The sequence below is a fragment of the Triticum urartu genome, chromosome 1A (assembly GCF_056163025.1).
Source record: "Triticum urartu cultivar PI428250 chromosome 1A, HENAU_Tu73, whole genome shotgun sequence".
NCBI lineage: Eukaryota > Viridiplantae > Streptophyta > Magnoliopsida > Poales > Poaceae > Triticum > Triticum urartu.
Window position 1 is genome coordinate 387,574,362 of NC_141873.1, and position 10,125 is coordinate 387,584,486.

The following is a 10,125-nucleotide window of genomic DNA, read 5'->3' on the forward strand; positions in this document are numbered from 1 at the left end:
ATGACTTGAGCATTCATTGTCATATTGCTTTGCATGATCGTAAGATAGCTAGCATGATGTTTTCATGGCTTGTCCTTTTTTGATGTCATTGCTATGCTAGATCATTGCACATCCCGGTACACCGCCGGAGGCATTCATATAGAGTCATATCTATGTTCTAGATATCGAGGTGTAATATCGAGTTGTAAGTAAATAAAAGTGTGATGATCATCATTATTAGAGCATTGCCCTAGTGAGGAAAGGATGATGGAGACTATGATTCCCCCACAAGTCGGGATGAGACTCCGGACGAAAAAATAAAATAAATAAATAAATAAATAAGAGAAAGGCCAAAAAAAGAGAAGGCCCAAAAAAAGAGAAAACAAAAAATGAGAGAAAAAGAGAGAAGGGGCAATGTTACTATCCTTTTACCACACTTGTGCTTCAAAGTAGCGCCATGTTCTTCATATAGAGAGTCTCTTGAGTTATCACTTTCATATACTAGTGGGAATTTTCATTATAGAACTTGGCTTGTATATTCCGATGATGGGCTTCCTCAAATGTCCGAGGTCTTCATGAGCAAGCAAGTTGGATGCACACCCACTTAATTTCAGTTAGAGCTTTCATACACCTATAGCTCTAGTACATCCGTTGCATGGCAATCCCTACTCACTCACATTGATATCTATTGATGGGCATCTCCATAGCCCGTTGATACGCCTAGTTGATGTGAGACTATCTTCTCCTTTTTGTCTTCTCCACCATCATATTCTATTCCACCTATAGTGCTATGTCCATGGCTCACGCTCATGTATTGCATGAAAGTTGAAAAGGTTTGAGAACGTCAAAAGCATGAAACAATTGCTTGGCTTGTCATCGGGGTTGTGCATGATGTGAATATTTTGTGTGGTGAAGATGGAGCATAGCCATACTATATGACTTTGTTGGGATAACTTTCTTTGGCCATGTTATTTTGAAAAGACATGATTGCTTTATTAGTAGGCTTGAAGTATTATTGTCTTTATGTCAAAGGATAGATTATTTCTTTGAATCACTCGTGTCTTAATATTCATGCCATGATTAGACATATGATCAAGATTATGCTAGGTAGCATTCCACATCAAAAATTATCTTTTTTATCATTTACCTACTCGAGGACGAGCATGAATTAAGCTTGGGGATGCTGATACATCTCCGTCGTATCTATAATTTTTGATTGTTCCATGCCAATATTATTCAACTTTCATATACTTTTTGGCAAGTTTTTATATTATTTTTGGGACTAACATATTGATCCAGTGCCCAGTGCCACTTCCTGTTTGTTGCATGTTTTTTGTTTCGCAGAAAACCCATACCAAACGGAGTTCAAACGGAATAAAAACTGACGGAGATTTATTTTGGAATATTTATGAATTTTGGGAAGTGGAATCATCGCGAGACGGTGCCCGAGGGGGGCACGAGGTAGGGGGGCGCGCCCTAGGGTGTCAGGCGCGCCCCTGACCCTCGTGGCCACCTCGTAAGGCAGCTGGAGCCCTTCTCTCGCCGCAAGAAAGCTAATTTCCGGATAGAGATCGTGTCAAAATTTCAGCCCAATCGGAGTTGCGGATCTCCGGGAATATAAGAAACGGTGAAAGGGTAGAATCTGAGAACGCAGAAACAGAGAGAGACAGAGAGACAGATCCAATCTCGGAGGGGCTCTCGCCCCTCCCATGCCATGTAGGTCATGGAACAGAGGGGAAACACTTCTCCCATCTAGGGAGGAGGTCAAGGAAGAAGAAGAAGGAGGGGGGCTCTCTCCCCCTCGCTTCCGGTGGCACCGGAGTGCCACCGAGGGCCATCATCATCACCGCGATCTACACCAACAGCTCCGCCATCTTCACCAACATCTCCATCACCTTCCCCCCTCTATCTACAGCGGTCCACTCTTCCGCAACCCGCTGTACCCTCTACTTGAACATGGTGCTTTATGCTTCATATTATTATCCAATGATGTGTTGCCATCCTATGATGTCTGAGTAGATTTTCGTTGTCCTATCGGTGGTTGATGAATTACTATGATTGATTTAATTTGCTTGTGTTTATGTTGCTGTCCTTTGGTGCCCATCATATGAGCGCGCGCGTGGATCACACCATGGGGTTAGTTGTATGTTGATAGGACTATGTATTGTAGGGCAAGAGTGACAGAAGCTTCAACCTAGCATAGAAATTGATGCATACGGGATTGAAGGGGGACCAATACATCTTAATGCTATGGTTGGGTTTTACCTTAATGAAGATTAGTAGTTGCAGATGCTTGCTAATAGTTCCAATCATAAGTGCATAGAATTCCAAGTAAGGGATGACATGCTAGCAGTGGCCTCTCCCACATAATACTTGCTATCGGTCTTGTAAAGTAGTCGATTGCTTAAGGGACAATTTCGCAACTCCTACCACCACTTTTCCACACTCGCTATATTTACTTTATTGTTTCTTTATCTAAACAGCCCCTACTTTTTATTTATGTACTCTTTATTATCTTGCAAACCTATCCAACAACACCTACAAAGTACTTCTAGTTTCATACTTGTTCTAGGTAAAGCGAACGTCAAGTGTGTGTAGAGTTGTATCGGTGGTCGATAGAACTTGAGGGAATATTTGTTCTACCTTTAGCTCCTCGTTGGGTTCGACACTCTTACTTATCGAAAACTGTTGTGATCCCTTATACTTGTGGGTTATCACTCCCTGGCTTCTCCTCCCTCTGGCGTCGCCCCTTATTCTCATGGTCTCGAGCAGCTGCTCCACTGTGGTTCGTCCAACGCACTACTCCGGCGGGCGTTGCACAACTACGGCTGATGCCACACTGCGGCAGAAGGCACCTTATTCCCCCTCCCCTCCTCCCAGGCCATGGCCTTGAGGTGCTGTTGAAGGATGAGCTCATCCAACAAGGTGAGGATCTCCACTGTTTTTTTGCCAAATTTTCATTCTGATCCACTATACGATGAATTGCTATGAGCTGCTTCTGCTGCTGCTATATGATGCATTACTATGAGTTGCTCCTGCTGCTGCTATATGATGAATTGCTATGAGTTGCTGCTGCTGTATGATGAGTTGCTATGAGCTGCTGGTGTTATATGATGAATTGCTATGAGCTGCTGCTGCTATATGATGAGTTGCTACAAGCTGCTCCTGCTGCTGCTATATGATGAGTTGCTACAAGCTGCTCCTGCTGCTGCTATATGATGAATTGCTATGAGATGCTCCTGCTGCTGCTATATGATGAATTGCTATTAGCTGCTCATGCTGCTACTATATCATGAATTGCTATGAGCTGCTGCTGGTATATGATGAATTGCAGACTGCTGCTGCTGTATGATGAGTTGCTATGAGCTATTGCTGCTATATGATGCTTTCAGGTGGTGCTGCTATACGATAATAACCAGCCACTTGGACCATCGAATTTCAATAAATAATTGTTCTTCATTTAAATGTGGCTCATGCGTTCTTCGTTTAAATTAGGCAATGGGATCTCTATGGAAAACATTGGCCAAAGTAGATTGTGCCAAGTAGGTGGTATCTTTGTATTTGCATTTTCAGCAAATAGTGATGGTCTGTTTTCCTATCATATTAATTACTACACTAGGTTCAATTTGTGATGTTTGCAAGTCAAATTAATTTCCATATGGGCAGCAAATTAAAAAATATATAATGCAATCTAGACTTTCCACTGATCATACCAAAGATAAGCTGAAAACGCAATGAAAAGAACTGGTTGACTTATTACATGGAGCTTATATTCACAGGTGCTTATTTTCTTAGGATAACTCGTAATAACTGTCCCTAAGAAACTTGGCTAATAGAACTGGCATACAAATAACATGTCACGATGATTGCAATGGAGGAGTGACGTACCATGGCACACTGTATAGGCTCACCGCTGCCTCTCCTTTTTTTGCGATGTTTCATGAAATTGCCACATACATCTTGTACTTTTTCATTGTGTAACCCTATCTGCAAGTTGACACGGCTAATTTCAGACATCTCTACATGATACTACATTGCATATCCCTTGCGCATATTTAAACCACCAATTAACGATTGTGTGCGTACCATAAACTAGCCATGACTCTGTATGCTGGACTAGCAGGCACTCTAAGGGAGCGTAATGTAGTGCACTGGAATTCCTACATGCCACCTACGATTTTTGTGTAATGTACTGCCCTTGTTCCTAAATATGTCTTTGTAGAAATTCTAGTATGGACCACATACAGATGTATATAGATGCATTTTCGAGTGTAGATTCACTCATTTTGCTCCGTATGTAGCCTATAGTGGAATCTCTAGAAAGACTTATATTTAGGAACGGAGGTACGAGGTAGTATCATGTATGACATCTACATATCTAATTTAGCAGCCAGTAGTAGAAATCATTGTTTGCACAAAGGGATTACTGGTCGAAAATCCTAACAAAGCACGCTGGCAGGCACAGAACAATACAAGAGAGAGAGACGCGCTTACAAGATCATAGCAATGCCTCAGTCCAGGATCTTGGTTGGCCAAGCTGTTAGATCCAGAAGAAACATCGTCCTTGTAATTTTTGCCAGCTGCATAACAGGTAACAACGACCGGTTAGTATATTTGAAGTACATCGGGCAGGTGATGCTGGACGGGTTTAAAGGTGACAAGTACCTAGGCTGTGGCGGGTGCTTGGCATCTCTCCAGACTGTGGGAATCAGGTTAGAAACATCGAGGGTGATGACACTGCGCTGGCTGTCGGGGTTCGGTAAGGAGATCTAGAACCGTCGAGCAGGGTGTTTGTGGAGCGGCTCCGGTAGGGTGGACTACGGTGTGGGCGAAGCGGATCTATGGCCGTGGACGAGGGCGTAGGTGAAGCTGCTCCGGTGGTTGGGTTAAGGATGGTGTCGACGATGCAGATTTGCGGCCGTGGACGGGGCGTCAGAAGCTGCTCCGGTGGTTGGGTTAAGGGTGGTGTCGACGATGCGGATCTGCGGCCGTGGATGGGGCGTCAGAAGCTGCTCCAGTAGGTTGGATGAGGGTGCGAGGAAGCGGATCCTGAGGCCGTGGACTTGTGAGTTGGCAAAGCGGCCCCGGTAGGGTTGAGAATGGTATAGGTGAAGCTACTCCGGTAGGGTTGAGGAAGGTGTCGGCGAAGCGGCTCCGGTAGGGTTGAGGAAGGTGTCGGCGAAGAGGATCATAGGCCGTCGACGAGGGCATCGGTGGGGCAGCTCCGGGGGGTGTGGACGAAGCGTCTTCGGTGGGGAGTACGAATGAGCCGCTGCTGATGTGTGGCGGTTGACGAGAGTACCGGCGAAGCAGATCCGGTGCCGTGGACAAGGCCGGCACTGAATGGGCTATGGTATAGTGGTGGATGAGCAGTCTACTTGTTTCTAGGGAAGGTAGGAGGGGTAGATGCGGCCGCAGAAGCAGATCCGGCGAGGTGGACGCCGCTGGCAGTGAATGGGCTATGGTACGTCGGTGGATGAGCAGTCTAGAGTTTCGAGAGGGGAGGGGAGAAAGGGCGATGAAGTACGGACGGCGTGATGTAAGATGCTCTGGTGCTGTGGAGTTAGTCGTTTTTGCGGGGGGGGGGGGAGGAAATGGGGGTGCCGTGTAGTGGGGGAACCGGAACCAAAGCAGCCCCGACCTATCATGTAGATGAGGGCGGTATTGTAACTGTTGGTCTCCGTGCACCAAGGACAAAAGGGGGATTTCGCATGCTAAAGACTAAGGTGGCGGAAATTTTAGAAGGAGACGGGAGATTTTGCCGCCCGCGGGATCGTTCGTATCCAGTTTCAACTAATTTTGGACCGTGCTAGCGGGAAGGTCATGCTAGACTGTGTACACGGGGCACGCGTTAGCAGTTAATAACTGGTGTGAAGTCCACCCCAGAAAAAAGACAATAACTCGGGATGATGCGCCAATAACTTGGACGTTCACACGGGCGCGGCCAATCGTATGGGTGTAGTGGCGTGTTTACAAAAAAGGGATCAAACGCTCAGCCTATGTATTTCTCGTGTAAATAGATAATGTAGTGCCATTGGTTATTTACTTTAAACATAATGCATTGACGTGTTAGTGTAGAGGCGCACAAAAAGAAATGGATATTTAGTCAGCTACTTAAAAGTGTTACCTCATATGATTACATAGCCTCCATTTCATAAATTGCGTAACCGTTGAATTCATATATGAATATTACATATATTACTTCAAAATAGAAACTTAAATCATCCAAGACTAATGAATTTGAATGCAAGAGTAACAATGGTGCATGTTCATGATAGCTACATTGGTTGTTTGAAGAAACATCACTGTAACTTTGGCATGCACAACTAAAAAGGCTTATTTAAATATAAAAAATGTGATATGTGAGTGTCCAATCTTTATAGCGTTGAATCGATATTGTACCTTTGGCCACGATATGAAGTAGATATTGACTTATGTTCAAGCGATGCACGTCCACGATCGCTAGATAGTGATACGTGAATGAATTGTGCAATCTCTCTCACATGCATACATATCTCATTTCCCTGTGGGCATCGGAATCACACACGCGCACTTCGTGTATTTCTCTCCCTCCGTCAGGGTTAAATTCGTCTTTCTACCCCATCCTACAAGTCTCTCACACAGAAACACGCACGCTCTCTATGTCTAACACGCCCACCCCTTTAATTCCGCCCACCCACAGCCACTAATGTCTCTCACACATATACTATCTACATATCCCTTAATATAGCTAGATATGTGTGACACAAACTTCTTCTCCCTACTAGCAAGATGCCCATGCGTTGCACGGAACATCAAGATGCATTTGTATGAGAATTTTATCTTGTGGGAGAAAAGGATGAACGAGGGAATGCCTTATTTGCAAATGCGGAGAGGGTGTGGGTATCTTTTTGCAAAATTGCCATAGTTTCCTTCCTGTCTGTCGGATATAAATTGGATGGCCTATATTACAGGATGGCAGGAACACCATCATCACCAACTCTGTTTTTTATAAGAGTAGAGATATGTGAGTGTCACTCCCCCCCCCCCACACACCCACACTTCCCAACACCGAAGGAGTAGGGTGACACCTCGATCTTGATACTAATTTATCGACTGGCTTCTCTCTCAAACATACACACACACTACCCAGCACCGAAGGAGTAGGGTGGCACATCGATCTTGATAATAATCTATCTACTCCTCTTTCAAACACACACACACACACACACACATACACACACACTCGCTAGTTGTGCCTCTGTGTCTACCGCGCACACTCTCGATACGTCTTTCTCTCCCCCCCAACAATGACAGCTGAAGGGTGACAACTCAATCTGATCATAATCTGTCAATTGGTTTCTCTCTCAAACATTGTGTCTCGGTGCCTCGCTCGGTAGCCCCCTCGATATGTAGACTTCTCGTGCGCGCACAGCTGTAGTGACGATGACGCTGAACCCAGTGTGCCTTGTTTTTACCGGCCTTATGTGATAGTTTTCACCCTGTTTTCTGTTAATTAACAAGGCAACATTTTCTTTGTTACTACTAGTGAATCTGAAATCATTCGGGGCAGACATAAAATATATCACTTCAACCCAATTATCGCAGCAACTATTTTAGAAGAAATAAGCTAGCTGCCCGTGCGTTGCACGGAACATCAAGATGCATTTGTATGAGTAGTTTATCTTGTGAGAGAAAAGGTTGAACGAGGGAAGGCCTTATTTGCGAACGTGGAGAGACGTGTGGGTATATTTTTGCAAAATTTCCATAGTTTCTTTCCTATCCGTTAGATATAAATCCGACGGCCTATATTGCAGGATGGCACACACACCATCATCACCAACTCTGTTTTCTACTCCCTTCGTCCGAAAATACTTGTCATCAAAATGGATAAAAAGAGATGTATCTAAAACTAAAATACGTCTAGATACATTTCCTTTTATCCATTTTGATGACAAGTATTTCCGGATGGAGGGAGTATTTGTCTTTTTAGAGATTTCAACAAGTGACTATGACCGGACCTTACCAACATACTCAAAAAAGTAGTCCATAATTTTTATGTTACCCTCTTTTCTTGGCGGTGCAGTGCCATCTGGATACCTCATAAATAAATAAAGTACTACTCCCTCCTTTCCGGTTTATAAGGCTCAATTCAAAAATCTCACCAACCAAGGTAGATGATGAGTGGTGGAATATTTTTTGTAGTTTGCAAAAGCACCCAATTAATGCTCTTGTTTTCCTCAAAAAATTATGTTTACGAATGCATTAATTGCAATGCATGCATGCATAAAGTGCATGCATTGGTCAGTTTTCTCTTAATACTTGCATGCAATGATTTAATACACCTTTAAGTCTGAACATGTGATGGGGAACAACCAAATTGAGCCTTATAAAATGGAAAAACTAAAATTTTGAAATAAGCCCTATAAACCGGAAAGGAGGGAGTACATGATACTAATATATGATACATGGCACAGGAGTACTAAGTATTATTAATACAGTTTTGCTAGAACTCATCTAGATGAGATATAATTTGGTCTCATTCATCTTTTATAGCCATTGGATGTGATGCTATATAAGATGCGTGTGTGCTGACGTGGGTTGTATTTGTTCTTGTGCAACGAACTGATCACTGCATGTCATGTTTGATAGTCTCAAGTCATTAAAAGCATACAAGCCCCACATCTCTTCTTGGTTGATTCCTCTATTTATGTCAAAAAATAAGAAACAACGTGAGAGTTAATGCACCACGCCTATGTGTTTACTATTTGGTTTTCGTAAGATGACTTAATACTCACCTAGACGGAGGGAGTATTCGATTTGACAGCGGGCGGCGCAGTTCCCGATACGACTTTAATGCAGAAGAGGGAGGGAGTAGCGGTTCCCGATATGTTGAACAGCCAATGCATCCTTCTTCAATTAATGCATGAGGGAAGTAATGGGAGGAGGTCCGGGAAAAGAGGCTGCACGATGTGAATGCAACGCAGTTTTCCCTCATTGCCCTCATATAAAGGCGCCCCTCCATTCCAATGCATCTACCACATTGTACGCACCTAAGCATTTGCCTAAGCACCTACACTAAGCGCAAAAGAGCTCACTCCAGACCCATGGCGGCGATGCTCGTGAGCGGCCAGCGGCTGCGCCAGATGGTCCACGACGCCGGCCTGCGGCATGGCGCCAAGGATCGTCTCCAGACGGTGTTGGAGACCGGCTGGTGGATGGCCGCCTTCGACGCCAACTACGACTCTCAGTTGGACCAGATGATCGTTGCCACCAGCAACAAGTTCACCGTCCTCAAGAAGCTCGCGGACGACATCGCCGTACTCCTCCAGCCCGCGCGCCCGGGCTCCTCATTGCCTACCACCCTAATCGGCCTCCATGGCCGGAACCTATTTCAAGCACTGGTGGCCCTGCGACTGCCCGCCGACGCCACGAAGAATGTCCACCTGGAGGTCGCGCTCGCCGTGAGGCGCCTCGCCCTGCGAGAATTCATCGACCTACACATCCACATGTACGAGGAAATCGTGTACATAGGTATCTACAAGGTCAGTGAGGATGCTACGACGTTGGCCTTCCTCAACCGGCTGGAAGCCTTGGATGCCTTTGCTGAGAAGCACCTCGACCTCGCCACAAAAGCCGCCGCTCCTTAGCCGCCGGTCGGTGGCCCGGCGCACTAAGTTGAGGAGGAGGAGGTCATACGTTCGTGGATCCATCTTTCTTCTTGCCTTTTGTAACCACCACTGCGATCGCATCATCGTGGCCTTAATTCTTATTGTGCTGTTGCATTCTCGTTCCAGTCAATACTGACATGTGCGATCCCTTTGCTTAATTATATGCATCACTGTAACTAGTACTCCATCCGTCAATTTATAAGTTGTGCTTACTTTTTCCATCAACTTCGTACAACACGCGGGCATCTTGCTAGAAACACTAGAATATGTCTATATAATCCGTATGTGATAGTCCATTTGAAATCTCAAAAAAGACAAATATTTAGGTACGGAGGGAGTAATATATTAGGAGTATATCAAAACACTAGTGATTTCTTTCAAGTTTGTGAACAAATACTACTATTCTACTACTTTGGATCCGTCGCAACGCACGAGCACATTGCTGGTAAAAGGAAAAGGCCTGCCGCGTTCGCGTCGCACCCCCACACGCCCGGGA